This window comes from Pipra filicauda, unplaced genomic scaffold (assembly GCF_003945595.2).
Source record: "Pipra filicauda isolate LSUMZ 115617 unplaced genomic scaffold, ASM394559v2 scaffold31_size4109673_pilon, whole genome shotgun sequence".
Taxonomy (NCBI): Eukaryota; Metazoa; Chordata; class Aves; order Passeriformes; family Pipridae; genus Pipra; species Pipra filicauda.
The window spans coordinates 1417617-1441968 of NW_024104443.1; the positions used below are offsets into that span (position 1 = coordinate 1417617).

At 40.1% G+C, this 24352-nt stretch overlaps 1 long non-coding RNA gene across 1 annotated transcript in view; it reads right to left on the reverse strand.

Annotated features, from left to right (window-relative positions):
• Positions 1–16362: 16362 nt before the first annotated feature.
• Positions 16363–24352, reverse strand: part of LOC113993601 — a 52499-nt gene continuing 44509 nt past the window's right edge. The window contains exon 6 of the long non-coding RNA XR_005564431.1: positions 16363–21301. This is a non-coding gene — a long non-coding RNA (uncharacterized LOC113993601). The remainder of the gene's footprint in view (positions 21302–24352) is intronic.

Below are 24352 nucleotides of genomic sequence, written 5' to 3' on the forward strand. Positions count from 1 at the left end.
AGGCAAGGAGAGTGAAAAGGTATTAATGGAAGAATGTTGAAATGTCTGAGCAATGAGACTGTAACAGCTCAACCCACACAATGCAGAGTGGGAAAGTTTTTACTTGCTCACTCTTGCATTATATACAAGTTCTGTCAAACCCAGTTGCAACCTGGAGAGTCTCAAAAAAGCACAGTTGTTTTGGCTGCATCCTTGCTCAGAGTACTGAGGCACTACTTCAGCAGTGAATTAGGGCTCTTGGCATTTCCAGTCTTTGACTTCAAAGCAGTAGTTAGAAGTATAAGTTGTCCTTTTTTAGACAACACTAAGAAATTTTGCAGACACTCTTAACACATGTGGTTATGAAAAATCTGTATTGGGGCCATAAAAAGAGGGAGGCTATTTTATCTCCTTTATGGTTTTCTTTATCACTCAACTGCTTTAGTTTTATGGAAACATAGAGAACATCAAGAAAAGTCCTTCTGTCCATTAAGTAGTCAAAGCAGATTTCAAATGAGAAGAAAAGGTAAGTAGTTAAGCTACAACATAAACTGAAAAAACTTTCTGGTTAAATCTGTGAAATTTCACTAATTCTGAATATTACTACTGGGACATATGTCTGTGTGTAGTCTCAAAGTTTAGTGCAAATGTAAGTGATAAAGCACAAATCCTCTATTACATTTTCCTTCTGCAGGCAGCTTGATATTGAGGTCCCCACAAGCTCTGAAGCTGAATTAAAAAAAATGCCAGCTGCAGCAACCAGCTCCAACCACAACTTTAAATTTCTTATTTCTTTATATCAAATATATTTCATTATCTTTGTCAAAAGACCTATCTCAGTTAGAGACCTGGGAGAAAGTTAAAAACAAATCTCCAAAGATTTTTCTTAAAGGTCACTGCTAACTTCTTTTCTTTCTCAAAAGAATAACACATATTTAATCAGCCATCAGAGTAAATTTGTCATGGGTGCACAATGTATAAAATTAGCATGCGTGTGAATAACATACACATGTAAGTTTACACATCTCCTACTTTTCCACCATTCTTCTCTCTACCACCATCCACAGTTAGGGCAAATAAAGACAGTAACCTGGAAGCAAAAAATCGGGACCTACTATTACCCTTACCTGTTTGTATCTCCATTCAGTCTCTGTGGACATCCCACACCCTTTTTGTAAATCACAATGAATGTCCTTTCCCCTAGATCTGCACAACAACCAGAGCAGTTGGGTCTCTGTATCAGCACCATGTCAATAATATAACACTTTAAAATATAAATAATGTAAATACTGTGTGTTTAGACTTTCAAAACTCACTGTCTTGTGAAGAGTTAATCTTTAATACTATTTCTATAGTGTCAAGTGTCTTTTCCTCTTAGCACTTACTAATGTGCAGTTACTAATGTAATGCCCTGGCAATTCAAAAAGGTGGAAAATCAGGGTTCTTTCTCTAGGCAACCTGCATTGGATCCATTTATAGCTGGTACTCCATCTGTTGTTATAGAAACACGTTTCAATATTATGACCTCTCTCTTATCTAGCTAGCTGGTTTAATTGCAGCCATCACCAGGATGTCAAAGGACTGGACAAAGAAAACAACAACATCCAAAAGTTCTGGGTCAAGTCAATCAAAGCAGCAATAGCCTGGATATATTTACATATATGCATGTAGATTTCTTCCTTGTAGTGCTACTCATCTATTAATTGCAATGCTCTTTTTAGTTACTGAAGGAAAGCTGTAGCAGATAGATTGGGATGACATTTAGTCTGGAAGGTGGTAACATTTGTGGCCATTTTAATCCCATGTGGACATGACTCGCTCTTGCTGATAATGAAATTAAATGGGAGTACAATTTCCTAGGCAAAGTGGTAAAACACGCGTTGCTCGGAACTTTTGAAAGTAGGTTGAACAACGCACAGGAAAATGTGCTGTCAAAAATGAGCTACACTGGCAGAATGAGAGACTATATGATTTAAAAGTTGCTAGCTATTTCTAAGTTTGGTGGGAATCAGTTAAACCCCACAGAATTTCCCATATAAACAAGAAGCTGGAGTTTACTTTGGGGAAAGGGGAGAGCAAGAGAGAGCAGAGTGAAGAGGAAACAGCAGTCTAAGGAAATAAATATTGAAGAACATATCTTCCCAATTTCCTTATGCAATTGACTCATCATATCACTAAAACTTTTACATAGTCCTAAATGTTGCATTATCAGTAGGAGAAAATAGACCCACATTGTTAGATGCTAAGTGGAACAAGTGCAAGAGAACTCTGCCAATTATTTTGCAGTCTGAGTCTTATCAAAAATAGATGGGTAAACATCAGGGACAGTACCATACTCAAGAATGGAAAAGGGATTGCTTTTGATACTTCATCTTGGCTAGTTCTGTGTGGTATATCTGGTCATTTCTACAGTTCTTCAGAAATATAGCATAATACCACAGGAGATTTCTAATTCAGTAGCTAAAACACACCGTCTATTCCCACAGCAAACTTAGTTCTTGCTTCAGGCAGGACACCTGCAAAACGGTATTAACCAAAATGAGAAACGTTTGTACAAAATTCTTTAAATGAAGATGCGGGTTTTTTATTTGTTCTTAGAATACTGCTCTGCAGTTTCACAGGTTTTCTTAGTGAACATCAACTGGATTTCTTCTTTTATTGCTCAATAAAATGCCCTCAACTCCAAATACATCAGTTAGTCAGTTTCCTACTAACTCTTTTTCTTTTTAATTTACATATACCTAATGATAAGTTACTCACATTTGGCATGGTGTAGTGGGTTGACCCTGGCCAGATGCCAGGTACCCACTAAAGCCACTTTCTCACTCTCCCTCTGCAAATGGACAGAGGAGAGAGAAAAAAAAAAACAGCTAAGGATTCATGAGTTGAGATAAGAGCTGGGAGAGGTCACTTACTGATTACCTTCACGGGCACAACAGACTCAAAGTGGGGATAGTACTTAAATTTATTACTAACAGGATAAGAGCCTGTAGTGGTTTGAACCGGGTTTTCCCTCTGAAGTTAAGAAAATGGCAAAACCCCAGGGGGTGGTGACCCCTGGAAGTTTTGAAGTTTTGTCCAATCTGCGCTCCTGCGAAATGTAAACATACCACAAGCATACGGAAGAGAAGGTTAGTTGTAGTTTGGTTGTAGAAGTGGTAGCCATGTTGTGAAAGTCACGAGTAGTGAGGGCAGGAGCCCTCTTGGGGCCTCTGGCCCCCCCCTCCAGCCCCAGTTGGGGGCTACAGAGACTTGGAACAGTGTTAAACTGGACTATGTGTCTGTAGCTGTGAGCTGGGAGATGTTTCTTCACTGTGAGCAGCAGCAGCAGCGGTGGCGGCAGAAGCAACACTGGCTGGAGAAGGTGGCAGAGAGCCAAGAGAGATAAGACCAAGCAGCAACAAAGGCATGCAGCACCAGAGAAAGAACTCCTGCAAGGAGAGAGAGAGAGAGAGAGAGAGAGAGAGAGAGAGAGAGAGAGAGAGAGAGAGAGAGTAGCAGAGAGACAGAGTTTTGGGGGTAAGAACTGAACCAGACCCCCCCAAACTCCTTGGAGACCCCTCACATCCTAGAAGGGAGGGGTGAAGTGCAACATGCACTGCAGAGAGGAGCTGAGAAGCTCAGAGCGTCCTGGGAAGCTGGACCGGGATGGAGAGGAATGCAGAGGGGGGTAACCTTGGCCTTCCCCCCTCCCCTCGCCACTGCTGCCAAGGTGGCAGCCTGAGGCAGAGCACAGGAGCTCTGGTAGAACTCTTGAGGCAAAGGCTTTCAACTGAACGCTGCCCAAGATGTTCTGACTCAGGGGTGAACCCCCCTGAGGAAGGGACTTTCACGAAGATGCCCCTGCACTTCGTGATATGCCTGTGGTGAAGCGAGTTTTGTCCCTGCTGGCAGTCCACAGGTGAGGCCTTCGCTTGGAGTTGAAGGAGAACCAAGAGGAGTGAAAGGAGACCCCCTTGTGTCTTGAAGACCCTTCATTTGGAGACGACGGGCCAAGGGGCTTGGAGATCCCCTTGTATGTATTGAAAAGAAATCCAGCTATCAGCTGCTGCATGTGAAGAAGACAGATGACTGCTGCCTTAGAAGATACTGCTACTCAGAGTAGAGACTAGAAGGGATCTGTCCTTCTTCCCTCCTGGACTTTTATTTGGAGGGGAGAAGAGATCTGATCCATTGTAAATACTTATGTCATGGTAGAGATAGTTGAGATCGTGTGTATAATGTATTATAATATTTATTTATTTGTACAGTCATTGTAATATATTCCCTTTCCCCATTTTGAGTCTGGTGTGTTTTGTCTGGAAAACCCATCTCACATTAGGTTGAGATGTGGAAGGGGGTTTAGACTAGGGAATTAGAATTTTGGGGATCTCAAACCATGACAGAGCCAAAGAGTGAGAAATAAAACAGTCTTAAAAACACCTTCCCCCCACCACTCCTTCCATGTTCTCCCTCCTCCCCCCCAGCGGTGCAGGGGGACGGGGAATGAGGGTTAAAGTCAGTTGTTGTTTCTACCGCTGCTCAGACAGAGGAGTCCTTCCCCTGCTCCCACGGGGTTGCTGCCATGGGAGACAGTCCTTGATGGACCTCTCCGGCGTGAATCCATCCCTCAGGCAGCAGTTCTTCCCAAACTGCTGTCCCGTGGGTCACTCCTCCATGGGGTGCAGTCCTTCACAAATGAACTGTACCGCTGTGAGTCCTCCACAGGGGCCACAAGTCCTACCTGGAAAAAACCTGCTCCAGCGTGGGCTTCCCTCTCCACAGGCTGCAAGACTCCAGCAGGACCCTTCTCCATCTTGGGCCTCCCACGGGGTCACAGCCTCCTTCATGCATCCACCTGTTCCAGCATGGGCTCCTCCATGGGCTGCAGGTGGGTCTCTGCACCCCGATGGTCCTCCCTGGGCTGCAGGGGCACAGCTGCTCCACCATGGTCTGCACCACGGGCTGCAGGGGCCTCAGCTCTGGTGCCTGGAGCACCTCCTGCCCCTCCTTCTGCACTGACCTTGGTGCCAAAGGGTGGATTTTTTTCAGTACCTTCGTTAATATTAACCAGGATTTATAGTAAAGTAATTATTCTGTCTGCTAAAACTGCAGACTGGAATAGTCTTTTTATATTTATTCTGGTGTTCCAACATGAAGTAATGCTGCTTTCCCTCATATGACTCAGCAGTTCTTTCCAGAGTAACACATACCCAAAATTAGTTCAGAGTTGTGCTACTTGGGTGTGTTTTTCTTTACGTGTATTGTATGCGTTACAAATACATCTAGCTGATAACATCTCCAGCATCCTTTTCAAGCAACAACAGATAATGGCATCATAAAAGGAAAACACAGGGAGATCATCTGGCAGCTACAGTCTCTTAGGACAAAGAAGAGTTGCTTAAGGTTATTAACAAGGTGGGTCTGATGTAGTCTGACATGAGGTGTAGTAGAAAAAAACTGCTGAGATAGGATACAATAGGTTTTATTATATCCATATAAATTGTTCAGAAAGGACATAGCTTGAGAAGAATTAATTTAATGAGAATGTACAATCTCTCTGTAGGGACTTGGAGTCAAAAATTAAAGGATACTATTAGTGTGTAAAGCAGAAGGGAAGGAAGGAATATTACTTCAGAAAATTTGCTAAAAGCTTGATAATAATGATTATACACAATATGGACTTAAAATGTCTGCACATCAACAGCATTAAAAAGAAATTTTCTATACTTGGAGAGTTTTATTTGCTCTCCAGAAGATATAGAATATCACTTTATTTGTCCATGCAGGTGATCACATTATAGAGTTTTAAAATTAGAGTGTTTGAGAGCTGTCAGGCAACTAAGCCAAATGCAAACAGAAAATAAGATGCCTCTAATGCAATGACAAGACATCTTTTCTTTCCCATTCTCCTCTGCCTCCTTGGAGGCGCAATTTTTTATGATTTATTTTATGTTCCTTTTGAGATAGCATTTTGTTGTAATATGTATCTGGAAGTTCTCTAAAATGTATTTATGGCGATGAGTGATTGTAATAGCTTCGGAAAAGTATTAAAATCTTGGTGTTATTAAAGCCAATGTGACTTTTGCCTCTTCTTCAGAGAAGCCAGATTTCAGCATACAGAAATCCATGATAGTATGGAATGTATTCTGCAAAGAACTTTGCAGAAAATATTTTCAAATGGAAAATCAACTACAAAATCATATACATAAACTGGTTTGTACACTGGTTTTGTATAGTGTAATATGAAGAACAATAGGAGTGTATTTTAGGCATCATACCATTTAAGAGGCCATCTACAACCTTCCAGATCCATTAGGAACACTAGGAATCATTTAAGGTTTGATAATCCTTGAACTTCTACAAACTCTCTTCCTTACAGACTGTCTTTCTCACTAATAGATCCTTGCACTAGTAGACGACACTTGAACTCCTGGTCGCATAAAGAAAGAGAGAGCATCTAGTACCTAACTATGGACATTGAAAGAAGTAGAATTCATTGCTCCATGCTCCATATTCCTGCAAGATCTGGCCTCAATGCAGTTTCCTTTTTCCCTCTGAAATTCCTTTTATTTAGTAACAATTAAGACCAGCTTATATTCTATCCTATACATCTCTATCTAAAACATGTACATTTCAAGAATGGAAGGTGACTGGTATCTTATCATTAAAATACCTCAGCCTAAAATAGTCTATAAAATGTAATAAAACACTCTTTGCAACTTTTGTCTTGTTTGCAAAATTAAAACAAGTTCTACTTGCAGAAAATAATCCTAGCTATATTCACCTATTCTGTGAACTCTGTCTTCTGTACATGATAGTTTTAAATACCTAATCTAACTGTATCCCAAGTTGTTCTAAATGTACAACAAAAACAAAAGGATTAATCAAAAGAGAACCATGCAGAGCTGTACACCAAAACATCCAAGCTTTCTGTGTTTGAATTTAAAACAACATTATCCCATTTATCACAATCTTGTAAATTAGCCAACTCACACAGGAGTTTGATACAGAAGGTTATGTAAATATTTATTTGACCTATAAATAGTTGTACCACTCCCACAGAGATGACACTTTACATTTCAGAAGAGTGGATCAATATCATAAATACACAATGCAAAGGGAAGAAGCCAAGAACTAAAACTTGAAGGACTCCAATAGGAGTTAAAATGTTATTTTAACACAGTTTTCTGTAACCACTTATATCACATGTTAAGATCAAGTTTATGATTTTTTTTTTATTTCTTCCCATCTTCCTTTTAGTTACCACTAAATAAATTTTTCATAGATTGTATGACTTCCATTGCTTTTTCATTAGACAAAAAAGAAAGACACTCCACTTCCACCTTTTGTCTTTTGATGAAGTGAAACCTAAAGGTCCATAATGCACACGTACTTCTACTGTCCATTGGCTTCTCAATCACTTAGAAGTCAAATTAAAGGCCCCTACATTTATCTTCAAAGTTCTGAAGCAATTAGGCATTAAAGAACTCCTGATTTGCATTCTTTCTTTTAGCATTATGGGCATCTATGAAAATACATTTAGTTTTAGAAAGAAAAAATTGCTTTGACTGCTGTTCTCATCTATGGCAGCTATTCCTCAGTTGTGCATGAGAAGGAATCAAAATACCTACAGAGTATTATCAGAGACATACACATTTGAAGAACTTTGTAGCACCTAGAACACATCAGAATTATAAAAAAGAAAAACATAAAAAGTTATGATATGCATGTCCTGATAAGCACAGTTAAAGCATTTAATATCATTAATACTAAACTATTTAGAGATTGACTCATTTATTCCTACACGAGAAAGCTTAAAATCCTACAAAGAAAGAACCTCTGAAGTTCAAAATTGCATCCCTACCTAATGTTACATTGTGTGATGCAGCAAACTGATTTTGTCCACAGGAGTTTCTGTATCACATTGCACTTCAAATTATGGATATATCCATCATTTTATACTGAAGCAACCACTAGAATTAACTATAGCATAGACATGCTCATTCATATAGTTTTTCTGTGCTAGTGTAACTTACTTGGAATATTATTGTAGTGGTTTGAGACCGCCAAAATCCAATTCCTGAGTCCAAGTCCCCCTCCCACAACTCAGCCCAGTGTGAGAGGGGTGGTCCAGACAAAACACAAGACTCAATATGGGGGGAAGGGAATTATATTACAATCACTACATAAATAAATATTATAATACATAATATACATAATCTTAACTATCTCTCCTATGATAAATTAGTATTTACATTGGATCAAATCTCTTCTCTCTCCAATAAGGGCCAGGGGGGAAGAAGGAAAGATCCCTTCCACCTTCAGGGCAGCAGTCTCTCCTCCTCAATGCAGCAGTTGTAGTTGGATCTCTTTCCAATATACACAAGGGGGTCTCCTCTTGCCCCTCTCAGCCCTTCGACTCCAAGCGAAGGTTTCTCTTCCATGGACTGCGGTTGCAGGGACAGGCTCGCTTCACCACGTCATATCACGAAGTGCAGGGGTCTTCGTGATGGTCCCTTTCCTCAGGGGATTTACCTCTGAGTCAGAACGTCTCAGGCAGCTTTCAGTTGTAAGTCTTTGTCTCAAGAGTTCTACCAGAGCTCCTGTGCTCTGTCTCAGGCTGCCAGCTTGGCAGTAGCAGTGGTGGGGGGACAAGGCCACTTCCCTCGCATTCCTTCTGGCCATTCCAGTCCAGCTTCAGGACATCTCTGAGCTTCTTAGCTTCTCTCTCTGGTGTTGCTGCATTGCAAGACTTCCCTCAAGTAGAAGTCCACCACCCCTCCTCTCTAGGAGGTCTCAGAGGGGTTTTGGGGGATTTTTGATTCAGTTCTTATCCCCAAAACTGTCTTTGTTGAGCTTTCTCTGCTCCATCGCTGGCTCTCTCTCTCTCTCTCCTTGCAGGATATCTCTCTGCATTGCTGCTTCCCTCTTATCTCTTGGCTTTCTGCCACAGCCTCCATTCACTGCTGTCTCTGCCGCCATTCCTGCTGCCCACTCACAGTGGAGAAAGACTCCCAGTTTCTCAGTTACAGACCTCAGTCCAGTTTAACACTGTTTCCGAGTTTCTACAACCACCAGCCAGGGGTTGGGGAGCCATGGAAGGGGCTCCTGTCCCTTCCTCATGGTTTCAGAACATGGTCACTTCTTCTCCTCAACTACCTCATCATCCTTCTTTTCCGTTTTGGCGTGATATGTTTTAATTTTGCAGGGGCGCTGACTGGGTCAATGCCAAGAGAGACACCACCCTCTTGGGGGTTACCATTTTTTTAACTCCAGGGGGAAAAAACACTTTTTTCCCCACCACAACTCTCCACGCCCTCGCTCATGCGAAATTAAACATACCACAACAATTTGAAAACTCTAATCAACATGCAATTTTCAATAAACTAAAATATAACTCTACTCTGAGTACTTACATCACTATATCTTTGCTTTCTCTACAATGGTACAGCCTGTGTTTTGTCTGGAAACTTCTCTGTTATCATAAGCATCATGGTTCTTCTCTCTTCTGGTGGCTGAAGACGACAGGTCCCTCTCGCAGATGGTTTTTGCTTGTATAGGCCAAAGCCTGCCTACTCTGACCTGCCGTTATCTCCAGTCTCTCCAGGAGGCATGGGGGAAGTTGGTTCCTGCCTTGCATAGCTCTGCTGTCCCCCTCAGGGAAGTATTAATTCGCTTTTATATTTATTCACTAGCACTCTATTAACAGGTATATTTAGGAGATATTTGGTTTTAGGTTTCTTTTTATCCCTGTTTCCCCCTCCCTTTTCCCTTTTTCTCCTTCAGGAGCTCCCTGTTGTGGATAATATATTCAAATTGTATATATATAATTGTAAATATATATATTTTTGATAGAATCCCATTTCGTTCAAACTTCTTTCAGGTTTTTTTCCTGTGATTCATTTTTTTCCTCCCATCTGTGGGAAGCAAGGCTCTGTTGTCTAGTTTTGGAGACCTGGTGGGAAGCCAGCTCCAAACTTGCACAATTATCAAGCTCATGTGTCCATTTTTTAGCATGCCTCTTATTCTACACAGGTACTAAAAAAATTAAAGACACTTTTGGAAATGTGTATGACAAACATACAAGCTTCACAGGTAAAATAAATGCATTGTAGCAACCCTGCACAGGACTGTAACAGATCTGTCAAGCACAGAAAAGTAAACTTCATAGCGTGATATGCAGTAAAGTTTTCTTAAAATCCTTAGGAAAGAGCATTACTAGTTGTACTCAAATTGGAGGGATTGGCCTGTTCTTTCAGGCTTATTTCTCTAGATTTGTGAAATCACTGCCTACAAGAACAGTCTCAGCGTCAGATTGAAAGCCAAAACTCAATATCACACATCTTGCCCAGAGTCTGCCCAAGGGGAGACCTGGGCTGAACTAGCCACGTATCAGAAGGGTGTTTTCTCTGTGCCACAGAACTGCTCTGTGGACTATTTCCAGCATCCTCTACATAATTCACTGAATAAATACTGTGTGTTTCCACTTATAGGTAGACTTTTTTAAGTGAGACACTTATCCGTGTTCTGTAAAATATGCGTGTTCACAACACAGTTACATCAGATATGTTCAGCCATACTGTTGATCTTACTTTGATTCAATACATTGATAGGTCAAAAAGATTTTGAATGCACATTCTCTCAGTCTCTCAGGTACATACCCCACAACACAAAAAAAAGCAATTACAAAGCTCTTTTGATTCCACTTCAGGAACAGAAAGGAAAGCTACACTTGATACTTCTTCAAAAGTGACTTTAGAAAGGCATAATCTAATTACTGCAATTGGAGTCCAGCCAAGGACCATCGAATGAATAAACCTATTCTTGCAAAATGTGCATGAAATATTCAGTGGCAAAAAATTATCATGAACACAGTTTTATTACGCAGCTAAATGGCAGAAAGCACCCTGCAATTCTAAACAAGAGTACTTGACTAAGTATTAACTGAGAAGTATATCATCCTTTGCATCACAAAACAACCAAGCTTTGCACCTTTCCTTTCATTGAGGGCCTCCCATACAGTACTAACATTTGAAATTTAAAAGTAGGAACCCAAAATGTTTAAAATGGCCTCAACTATTTTTAGAATTTCACTATAAAAGGGTAAGAGAAAGATATACCCTAAAACTATAAGACTATATGAGCGCAGACCACACTTCCATTTTTAACTTTCTCATAGTTTCCAAAAAGCACTCAAATTTGTAAGTTTACATACAAATTTGTATGTTTAAATACAAATATTCTGGAAAAAATAAATGTTAAATCTATAGAGTTACAAGACTGTTATTCTCTTTAGTTTCTGGTACACAGAAAAAGCATTTCTTTTAACAAATATTTTTAAATTTCAGTTTTTTAATTGTTAATTAGCCATATTAGAAAATTATAACTTCCATCTTTGATCAGGGTCATCATACAGAGGCAACAAAATCATAAACTTGTAAATTGTTTCACTCCTCAATACTGAAGATAGGTTATTATATATTTAAATAAATACACAGAGTAAAATGTACAGATATAGAAAATAATTTGACCAAGTAACAACATGTGCTCCACGGCTTTTAAAGACTGATAGTACCATTATCATTAAACTGGAAGCCATATATTGTCCCTATTAACTGTTTAATACTGTTTAAATTTTTCATAAGCCATGGTTGCAAAATGTGGTCAATAGAACCATTTATCATCAATATCAGACCACAAGACATTTCAGAAGAGATCGTTTCTTATATTAGTGAGTTACAGTTAATGTAGCATTTTACTGGAAATTCCAGCCTCTAAAAACAATTACAAAGAAGTTTTAAAAAACAATTACAAAGAAGTGCTCAATCAAAATATTCATTCTGTTGGGTGAAGCATTTCCTTACCAAGGCAGTATGTAACCTTGAAGCAATGAAATAAGAACCAAAATGACCAAGCATGTTCTGTTTGCTAGCTAGGCCTCCGCTGCTCAGTCCCTTTATACTGTACCACATGTATTTATGTGATCTGACTGCATCCAGTCCAGGACATACAAAAGTAATTAGCTTTACCTTGTCTTCAAATGCTGTAGAGAAGGAATCTGTTGAGAGACACTGGTCAGCTGGCCTTCATACCAGAGGATCCTTAAAAAGAAGCACCAAGAATGCCACAATTATATGGTAAGAAATTTCTGCACTGCACAAGGAGCCATGGAAAAACTAGTATGTATTTATTTCCCCTTTATAACGTCAGACACGGTGTAGGGGCATGTGTCCTTATATAATAAGGAAAATACATGCTCCTCGTGAGGTGATGAAACAAAGAGATTTATTTCAAATTTGGCGCTGGTTTTATCCCTTAAAACCATGTGACTTCTTTGACCAATAAGGTTGTCTATGTTGGCGAATGCTCCCTCAGGCACTCTTGCCCTGGTACATCCCCTGTACCTTAAACACGCCCCCTACATGACTCCCCTCTTAATTATCTAAGGAAGTCACGAAAACAGTGCAAAAACAACAGTGCAAACAATCAGAACAGTACATTGTAAACCACCAAAGCTCGCAATGACCCAGCACATCGCTTACTTTGGCCCCTTGTACTTCTACTGTAAACCTTTTAAAACTTTCTTATATTCCTATAGGGTAGGGCAACTTGGACAAATAACTTTATTAACTTAGGGGCCTTAGCCCAACCGTGTATAAACTTATAACCTTTATTAATCTGAGGGTTTTTAAATAACTGGGGAGTTCAAACTTTATTTAAAAAACAGGCTAAGCTTAGCAAAACTAAATTCTCTTAAAGTGACCTTGTGGTGGAGGTAACGTTATTTTGTGAGGTGTTTTGTGTTTTAATATTTGTCCAGTCAAACAACTCTTTTATTCATTCACTCTTCTCATTCACCGACGGCCGTCATTCACTCACATTCACACACGCACAGATACTTTGCAGACTGCTTTTTACCACATTGGTCGTTCCTTAATGTAAACCTGAAACATAAACATAACTCTTTTAAAACTTCTGTGTTACTCTGGTTCCTGCTGCTGTGATTGTGTACCTAAGTAGGGTTTTACACACCTGGAAGGAATCCACTTAAGTTCTTTTCCTGTAGCCACGCAGGCGTAACCTCTCCCCCAAGTCATAAGATCTAGGAGGTCTTGTCCATTGTCCCGAAATCAAATCCTTTACCATGACCAGTGGCTTGGGAGAGGCAAACGCCTGAGATTTGTGCTGCTTTTCGTACCTGCTTCTTTCAGCACTGTCACAATTTAAAAAATTGATAACATATGTGGCTTTCCACAAACGTTCCTGTGGACTATACAGATTCTCCCCCCTTTTTTGTTTAGCTAACATTTCTTTCAGTGTGCGGTGTGCCCTTTCTACAATTGCCTGTCCGGTAGGTGAGTGTGGGATTCCTGTGACATGTGAAATTCCCCACTCTGATAGGAAATTTCTTACCTTTTCTGAGATGTATGCCAGTCCGTTATCGGTTTTTATTTGTTTTGGGGTACCAAGGGTAGCAAAACAACTGAGCCAGTGTCTCACTACATCCTTGGCTTTCTCACCTGTGTGTGCTGTAGCAGTTATGTATTGTGAATGTGTGTCTACAGTTACATGTACATATTTTAATGTGCCAAATTCGGAGCTGTGTGTGATATCTGTTTGCCAGATCTCATTTGCCATTAACCCTCTGGGGTTAACACCTTCCTGAGATGGCATGGGTGTGATTTTCTGACAATCTGGACATGTCATGATAATGTTTCGAGCCTGATTAGGACAATCTCTTTGAAAGTGGCCAGGGGCACCACAGATGTAACAACCACTTCTGGGTCTGGCTCCCTCCTGTGCTCTTAATTGGGCACTCAGAGTTACTGCTAATAAATCAGTCTGATGTGCCATTGAGCCAACCCCTTGACAGGCACGAACCAGTTCTGCAATGTTACAGCTCTCCCTTTTAGGAAGGGTCTGTAGAACTCTTTTACAGTCAGGGTTCGCATTCTCAAAAGCCAGCTGCCTGCTAAGTATTTTTCTGGCTTCCTCATTTTCAATCTGCCTATCTAGGGCAGATTGCAGCCAATCCAAGAATTGGGTGTATGGTTCTGTTGGACCCTGCATTATTTTTGTAAATGATAAATTGGTATCTCTGTCTGATGTAGGTAATGTCCTCATAGCCCGCATTGCATGTTTAGCTATTACCTCATATACTTCCCTATTGTACCCAGTTTGAGAGTCTATTGAACGGTAATTACCCTCCCCAGTGAGTTGATGTGCTGTTACATCTGCTTGTGGGTCATTGGCATAAGCAGAGCAATTCTCCCTAAAATCGGTCAGCCACACGTTGTACTGGGTGTTAGTAAGACTTATTTTTAATAGGGTCCTCCAATCGTGTGGCACAAAAATGTAGGTGGAACTCAGTGTCTCTAAAAATGCAAGGGTATTAGGTGAGGACACGCCAGTTTCCCTTATTAGTTGTCTCAGTTCTTTTGTTAGTTCGTGTGGTAAAGGTTGGAATCAACGGTTCTGACGTGGGCCAATAACGACAGGGCATGCATTTATTACTTGCAAGTCCCCCACTCATAATGCCTCCTCTCTACACAAACCCCATCTATCAACCGATCCTTCCCCGTTTGCTACCTCGCTCCCTCCCAACAGAACCATCCCAAATTCCTCCTCCTCATCCCCCCATTCCTCCCCCCCCCGTGGCCTCAGTAAATCCGGTTCCCTGTGGGGGGGTGGTGGTGGGTGATGGAGGCAGCGAGGGGGCCAGGTTACCCCCCCCTTTGTGCCTATGGGTAGGGCAGGGCAGCACTGGGGCCAGAAGAGATGGGTCAGTTTCCAGTCCATGTGGTGGGCAAGATGGTGGCACCCATCCCTGGGCACGGGGTCGGCGATCATCCACGGTGCGGGGTGGCAAATATGCTGGGTTACCCCCCATCACTATTACGGGGCCCTCTGCGCTGGTCCCATGGGCTGGGATCTTGCATCACAGGCCCTGTCCCTTCCCGCCGACCTGCGTCCCCTTGGCTCCCAGTTCCTGACCCAAAACTTAAGTCATGAACAGCTCCTCTCCCTCCCCCCGCCGGACTTTGTGCGTTTGAGTTCCTACGCCTAAAAGTCGGGCTGTTGCCAGCAGCGTGAGTGGGGGGGTGTGTGTTGGCGTTGGATGCATGTGTTGTCCGTTCGTGTGCTTTGCTTAGTGCAGACATTATGACTTGTCAGGTTGGAAAAGCATTGTTAGCTTGGGGGTCTCCCCCCTGGGCTTTCAGTTTTATAAGGTTTCCTATTTTGTCCCATATATCTATGCGAAGGGCTTCAACTAATAGCAGTTCAGGGGACAGCTGCCTTAATAAAGCGTACAAGTTCTGTTAGTTCAGCCCTTGTGGTTTGTATGTGATATGGTTTTAGCAGGATAGCCAGTGCATCTGTGTCCTGTGATATTTCAGTGGGGAAAAAATTTCCCATTTTACCTTTAAGTCTCGGCGCTGTAGACGTGCGCTGCTGGAAAGTCTGTCTATTTGCTGGCTTCTCCTGGTTTTCGGTCAACTGGGAGGCGGTTGGCGCTGTTTCTCAGTGGCTGAGGTGGGTTCGTCTGCGGCGGGCGGCAGAGGCGGTGGCTGCGGGCGCGGGCGGCAAGCGGCGGCAGGCAAGCAGCGGGCGCTGGTTGCGAGTGGCTGGCGAGCGCAGGCGTGGGTGGCTCGGCGCGGAGCGCAGGGTCCAGGGGCTCTCCAGTGGTTTGGGAGTGATGAAAATCAGCAGCGATCGGCAGCATGCGATCCTAGCGCTAGTGCGGTGGCAAAAAGCGGTGAAAAGCGGCAGAAAGTTCCTTTTGGGCCTCCGCGGCTTCTGAGTAGTTTTTCCTCGGCTTGGAGGGTCTACGTTGTCATCACAGACAGGCAGGGGTCAGCAGGAAGCGGCAGGCTGCGGCAGTGAGCTGCAGCACTTTCACTCCGGTTTGCTCTCTCCGACTGCCTCTATCTGTCGTTTTTTTCTTTTCTTCTTTCTTCTTTTCTTCTTGTTCCTGTGCACTTTTCCTAATATTTTTGGAGCTCACTAAACTAGGATTGCGTTTCTCAGACGCTCTGAGACAACGACTTAAAGACGTCTGTGTTTTTTGCGGTAAAAGATTCCTGCATCGGATTAATTGACATGATAATCGGAATCTACCGCTGAATTTCCTGATTCAGGGTAAGCTAAACTGACTTAATATAAGTTCAAAGTCCCAAGTTCGGGTGCGCCATATGTATGGGCATGTGTCCTTATATAACAAGGAAAATACATGCTCCTCGTGAGGTGGTGAAACAAAGAGATTTATTTCAAATTCGGCGCTGGTTTTATCCCTTAAAACCATGTGACTTCTTTGACCAATAAGGTTGTCTATGTCGGTGCATGTTACCTCAGGCCCTCTTGCCCTGGTACATCCCCTGTACCTTAAACACGCCCCCTACAACACAGAACTACATTTTCATGGAAATAAGACAGAAACAAGAAGGTAAATCTGGTGGGGCATTTTTAATTGCAGGGTACAAGAGATCCACACATTATAGAACAGATATGAGCCAACCGCACTAGCGAAATTATATACTGACAGAATTCTTAGAAACGTCATACTTTATCTGTAAGTTCATCTATTAGAACTGTACGACAATTTCAGGTTTATATTCATTTATTTTAAAATTGGATATTCTTCTACTTCTCAGGATTTCCAAGAAAGCTAATACATAACAAAAATTAAAAAATAACCAGAAAGAAAATATTATTTTTTAGGCTTATGATTTCTAAACCAATCACACTGCTTTGGGCACACAACTTCACTCATGATTTTTGGTAGTATTTGGAATAAGTATTTGTAATTCGCTTCTTTAATAGCATTGGTAGCTTTTGACTGGTGTAAAGTACTGTTACTGAAACAGGAAGCAAAGAGAAGTCTAAAAAAATTAAATATATACACACTCATATATACAGTTAGGACATGCCAGAATTTGCTTTTAGTTTATTCAGGAATTGACTCTCAATTGCTTCCAGTGCCTAATTTAACTAGAAGACTTATTTCGTAAACAGTACCACCTGTGCTTAGCTAAGCGCTAACTAATTTCTTTGCTAATTCATTCCTGCCTCCTTGCTATATATGACTCAATGTTATTGAGATTGTGAAAAAATTCACAAGACATATTATGTTGAGTGATTCTCTAAACAGAACATTTAAGACCACTAGAAATACCTTACCTATTCAGATCAGTGGTTCAGATCCTAAGACTCTGTCTCCAATAGCTGTAGTATAAGTTGCTATTCAAGGAAAGCACAAGCATCTGGCTGTTACATGCAGTCTATTTCCCTCATACTCCCACAACATCTAAGGTCGTAATGTTATGGGTGTTAGAGAAGTGTCCCTAACCTGTTTCTTCAGAATCTCTTTATGGAGCTTTTGTTCATTAATATATCTTGTCCCTTTTTGTCCTAGATGACATCCATCTTTCTAGTCATTCTCCTCCTAGTTTGAGCACATGGTCCTGTTTAAAATATAATGTAATCTAGTGAATATAATCCACTTTATGCTCCACCTTGAAGACTTTATAAATCTTAATCATATACTTCTTAGTCTTCTCATATTCAAACTGAACTTCTAACATTTTTAGTCATTGCCCATAAAGCAGCTTCCCTCTCCCTTTTATCATTTCAGCTGCCTTTGCTTGCTCCTTCTCTCCTCATTCCTCCCTGAGATGAAGAAATCAGAACTTATTGAAGTATTGCAATAGTGGGTTTACCAAGGCTCAATATGACACCACTGCTTATCAGATTTCTCATGTTAAAAAAAAAAAAAAAGTGCTGTTTAAAGCTTACTGAATATCCTGAAACCATGGGACAGATAAAAAGCCAGATTTCTTCAGCATGAACTCTCTTGGTTCTGTATATTTATACCACAAAATTTTTTTCCCTAAAGCACAGTGTAGTCAGGATTCAAACAAACTTAAGATTGATTAAGACTTACGGTATGGAAGACAAAAATCAAACATTTTGCCCTAAAAAAAGACCAATGACTTCTAATTATGATTTCTTTCAGTGATCACAATATGCTAATGACAGCTGAGCAGTACAAGCTAAGATGTGTGAATTAATGAATTATTTGACAAGCAGCTGTATTTCACTTAACAGGAAGCATTCATTTCCCCTCAATGAAATCAACTCCTTTGCCCAACTTCAGCAACTAAAAGCAGAACTCTAAGGAAACAATTAACACTGCCTCCTTCTGGTACTTAAAAAGGTGTTTTTGTTTACGTGTCCCCCCACTCTGCAAGACAGCACTCCATGCAATAATTATAAACAGTGAGAATGGAATATTGGTTTGGAATATTTGTTTTGCATTTAATTCCTTGGCACTTCAGGAAATTCAGTACTCTGAAAATTATACTCGGCTCAGAGATCACTATACAAAAGTTTTTTATTTTAATTTTATGAGTCATACTTCAGTTTCATGCTCTCTCTGACTCATTGTTTAAATTCTACAACTGAAGAACTGTTGAATAATCGAAGAATAGTTATTGTCTATAAATTCCCCTAACATTTTTATGTCAGCTCCAGTCATCTGGTTTATTTTTTAATCTCTTCAAGAACAGATTTAAACTCTTCTTTTTGTGTCAAGATAATAGAAGGAGATAAAAAATATATGCTTTCATCCTCTGGTTTTTCACATTTCAGGAATAACAAAATACAATATTAATTCTTTTCTAAGTTTTATCACTAACAGATTCATATTATAATATTCCTTACAGCTTGCTGCAAAGGACTACATGTTATACAAGAAAACAGTAATTACAGTTTTTCTACAGATTATTCAGGTGGGTAATTTCCAAAAAATATTGCACTGAGATACATTTAAATGGGTTTAAAATGGTTTTTTACTTCTGTCAAGTAGTGATTTACTAGTCAGCTGTCCATCAGATCCTGATCTAGTGACAACCAAATCTAACAGTAGTTTCTCTGTACATTTTTAGGAGCAAATAAAAAGGAATACAACTACTAAATATATATATCATCATACATTTTTCAAATGCTAAGTATTTAACATATTTGCAATTAATATTGCTTTGTCTATTGGAATTTGCAAAGAATAGTACTGGTGAAGGGAGCACTTTGTTTATAGTTGTCATCAGCAAAACTTTTAAGAGCTGAATTCACTAGTCACCAGAATTCAATTCCTAGTCTGCATCAGTCCAATAGTACTAAATAGCTGGATTTCTGAAGCAATTTCTGTCCATGGCAGCTCTGTAGGCTACACGGTTCAAAATCAGTAAAAGGTGGTCTGTCCTCCCAGCAACTTCTGGACCTCTAACCTTCCTGACACTAGATATCCTCCTGGATATCAATATAAATCCTGGTGGTGATCTCCAGCCAAAATCTAGCAAAACATTTCCATACTGCAGAAAGATACCTGTCAAAAAACCCTGTTCCTATTAAAATTCAAGAATTCTCACCCTATATTCTGAATAGATATGTTTAGTAAATTTCCTAGAGTATACAATATTGAAGTTAAAAAGGCCTGACGTATTTTGCCTTCAAAAAACTTTCTAGAGCTATTGTTTTCTGGTCAAATAGTATGCAGAACAGATCTGTCCACATTGTGAAAAGAGAGAGAAAAGACAAAATACCAAAAAGTTGCCTAAATATTTTTTTTAAATTCTGATTGAAATTACCTGTTAAAATTTGAGGAGATGCAGTTTTCATTTCCCTTTTACATCGAACCATTGTAACATAAAAAGAGTTTTTAAACATCTTGTCTTGGAAGTTATGCTCAACCTAACTATACTTTGCATGTGGCTCTATGTCACTAGGCTGCTGCTTATCCATTATAGCCCTCATCTTCATGATGAATCACAATTTGCCAAAACAGTAATATAAATGCAATTTATGTTCTACCCTCCCTCTTTATGATTAATTCTACTAGTGGTACAAATTTGCATGAATGAATGTCAGTGTGTTTTCTGCCCTGAACATTTCCTGCTGGCTTCAATTCAGCCCTGCTGACATTTATTACAAATAATAGCTAAATATTCTTGATTTAATGGCTGTGGTGGCCCCACATCTGAAGGTGATGTCTGTAATAAAAGCAGACAAGACAAGCTTATAAAAAATACTAATCAGATTGTGTTTGCACGCATAATGGAAAGGCCTCACAGACATACCAGCAAAATGGAATGACAGCTTTTAAAATGCAGCTGCTCAAAGTCAAGAGTTCAAGAACATATCACCTGCTTTATATTTTGTCCCTCTCCATTCTTTTACCACCTCTCTAAAACACATGTGACAAGACAGCCAAAAGGGTCAAAATTTCAGTTTTGACCCTCTTTATGCAAATAACAATGAATACCATAAATCACAGTGTAGTCATACCTACTATCATTGCTAATTCTTCTACCAGAAAAGCATGAGGAACTAGAGGGATTTGTCACCATCAAGTCAGACCCACATCTTCAGAGTCATGTTTATCCTAGGTTAATATAAACCTTGTTAAAAGGCTTGATTTCTACCCCCCATGTTCCCTGAATGCAAAAATGTTCTTGTCTTTAGACAGCAAAAAAAAAATGTTGCCTGCCAGAAGTACAAAGCAGACGAGAAAACAATAGCTGAAGAAGTTTTGCAAGATGTACACATATTTATCACGGAAAGACTGAAGAAAACACAGAAATAAGGATACTACACAGGTTTACTGCTGAGAACACAGTCAAATACTTTTCCCTTTGACCTGTGAACGAACAGCTACAACACATCAGGGATGATAAAAATTAACAGGGCCACTTCAAGTTTTAATCAAGCAGCAATATCACCTTCTCCAGAATATTCTAGAAAGGATACTACAGCATCCAAATTAAAATCAGTAAGGCCACTGCCTGTAGGGCTCTGAAGGGGGTGGTGGTGTAGAAATAAATTATACCAATCATGCTTTTTAGGAGTGCCTCACAGCACTGTATCCTTTGCTTTCCCTTAGTATTATCACCATGCAAATCGTTTAAGGAGCAATTTTCTTCATCACTGTTCCAATGACTGGAGGTGAGGCTGACTGGCCTGTAGTTTCTCAGATGCTCATTCCTACCCATCCTGAAGACGGGAGGCTGTCTCCTAGTCTTCAGGAACCTCTCCCTAATGCCATGATCTTTCAAAGATAATCGAGACTGGCCTTGCAATGACATCAGACATCTCCCTCAGTACTTCTGGATGCAAAAAATCAGACCTCATAGACTTATATACATCAGATATAAATCAGATATACTTATACACATCAGACCCCATAGCTTGTTTTTATTAAGTGCTCCTTAACCTGCTCCTCTTCCACTCTAGGCTCCAGACTTTCCCTTTGGTCTCAGGGTCTGGGATTCCAGAAGGTTGATTTTACCTGTACAGAAGGAGACAGAGAAGGCATTTAGTACCTCACCTTTTTTCTATGCTGTTTGTCATCAGTATCCCTGACCCACTCAAAGTGGGCCCTTGCAGCTCCCTTGCTTGATTGCCTACTTGTCAGGAGGGAAACGCCTTGAGCTTGGAGAAGGTGATCCTTAATAATCAACCAGCTCTTCTGGACTCTTATCCTCTCCATAGACATATCCCATGGGATTCTTTCAAGAAGATCCCTGAAGAGGACACAGTCTGCTCTCCTGAAACACCATGCTGTGTCCTTGTAGGATGGCGAACCCACAATCTTATGGTCACTGCAGACAAGGCTGTCTCTGACTTTCACATACATGACCAGTTCTTCCTTGCTTGTAAGCAGCAGGTCCAGCAGAGCACCCTGCTGTCTTGGTTCCTTCAATTACTCATCAGCCACATGCTCTAGAGAGTCTCCAAGACTACTTGAACCCTTCTATGTTATCCCTCCAACAGATATCAGAGTGGTTAAAGTGCCCCATAAGGACCAGGGCCTGGGATTGTGATGCTTATTCCAGTTATCTGAAGAAGGCCTCTGCTACCACTTCCTCCTGCTCAGGAGATCTATAGCAGACATCCACTGCAACAGCAATCATGTTGCTCCACCTGCTGATCTTCATTCACAAGCTCTCAGCTGGCTCCTTACCCAACCCCAGGCACAGCTCCATGCACTCCAGTTGCTCTCTCACATAAAGGGCAATGCAATCTCTTCTCCTTCCTATTCTTACTCCTAAGGAGTCTGTATCCAACCACTGCTCTTGAGCCAACAACCCTACTTGCTCCTTCTTCTGGAGGCACATAAGTGACACTTCTTAGCCTTCTTAATGAGGCTGCTCTCTCCTACTAATCACAGAAAATATTTTTCTTGCAGATACCATTTTACAGAAATCAGATTATTGTCTTGTCATGGTTTGGTTATGAATAACAAAATATTTATCACCATTTATCAGTAACCAACAGGACTACAAGAAAATGTAACTTTAAAACAAATTTACAAAAGGGCTAAAGGATTGTGTTTAAATGCTCCTTTTTTTCCCCTTTTTTTTACAATAAGGACATTTTAGAAAGAGAGGGCCTTCATCTAATTCTATAAGCACAAAAAAACAGGAATCTATGCATATTTTAAACATTTTTAAACAACTAACATGTCCATGTATCAGACATGTACAATATCTAATATTACCTAACAGTTCTTATCTATAGTTCTGTGAAAATAGTGTAGTGAATCCTGTTTTTCTCTTCCTTTACCAACTTGAAAATTCACAGCAATGCTTACCATGTTCTTAATTCATTTACAATCTGAACCAGGAAAGACTTGTGTACCACTAATTCCTCTTGTAGATAAGAACTCCTAGGAGCAAGGCTTATTTTATCTATATTTATCTCTTGTCTATGGCAACTCTGTTTTGTCCTTTCTGACAGGCACCAAATAAGGAATGTCCACATCAGAGATTTTAATTACTAAAATCCTTTTTTTATTGATCACAGGCAGCAAAACAGCTCTTGTGTTAACCTTTCAAAATGTCAACTTAATTTATGAATACAGTGATTTTTTTTTTAGCTCTATTGCTACAGATTATACACATTGTGTTATATTACTGTTACAAAAAGTGTGTTTTAATTGTGCTTAAAACTTGCTGTAATTCATGAGAAGAGCTGCTTGACTGCTTATAGACAATCTAAGCAGATCAGGACATAGGTTTATAGATTTTGTTGGGGCAATACATATTGTATTTGTTCAGATTTTTATGCCAGCCCCCCTCATTCAGATTCTGCACAGACTTTACATTTTTATGTAGCAGAGGCCTGAGCAAAAGACAGGGGCTGCATATAAAAACATTCCTGCAGAATGGCATTTAGACAGAATACAAGCACTTCACATGGCTAACACAAAGTTTAACAAAAATTCTCCCTCAGATCAGGAAGATACTAGCAGTGTTCCACACCTCTGCAAATTGTTTCGCATCATTCCCACTTCATCAGAAAAGACTGACCTGTACCTCACTGGGCACGCAGCCGTTTGACACTACATAATTGGATTACATAGCATACTAGAGCAGAAGCAGAGGTTCTGAATTGTTATGTACCTGTTCTCAGAGGTTTTTATGGTTCACGGACAGTGACCACTAATAAGAAGCTTCAGATCACACATTCCCTGACAAAAGGTGCACCAACCTTTCTCTCGGGACTTGTGAAAAGGGGATTCTGGTGGATTAACGATAACAACAATGTTCTGAAACATTTCTACAGAAAGGGGTGCCACTGATGAGCTCACTCAGAACAAAACAAAATGGCTGCCAGAGGAAAAAAGAAATTGGATACTTGATGTGCTGGGGTTTTTTTATTGTTTAAGCAACATGTATTTTCCAGATTCTAAATCAAATTCAAATCAAATGAAAGACTACCTTCTTTGGGCTACTGGGCCAATGACCTATCCAGAACATTGTTTTTCCTCCTTTGAGTTTCATCAGCAAAAGCAGAAATTATTTGGTTTATTCTCTATGGAATTTCCATGCTAAATAATTAAACCTACAATAATTTGGATGACCAGGGATATTATTTATGTTCTTAAGGCTTTGTGGGATTACGGCTTAATTCCACAGCACTTCAAGGTTACATAAGGTCCTTAAATAATTTCATTAGCACTTTAATGAACGATTTCTTTTTTTTATTCTTTCTTTTCTTTTTTCCCTTATTTTTTGAAGAACATTTCTGCAACAATTCTGCACTTGAGATGTGAAAGAAATGCTTCAACAGAAGTCTCCGTAAAGTCAAAGTCAAATAAAAAACACTGAATTCTTAAGTAAAATCCAAAGGGGAAGAAAAATCAAAACCAAAAAAATGCTACCATTTTCTTTAAACAAAAATATTGACATTGCTATTTAAGCTAAACACAAGTGCACATTAGGAACATTTTCTATTTGTTCTTGGACTGGAAATTAAATGTCTACATTCTTCCTCATAACACTACCAAATGCAAATCCGTGACTAACAAACAAAACATTGTGACTTGTTCTTAAGT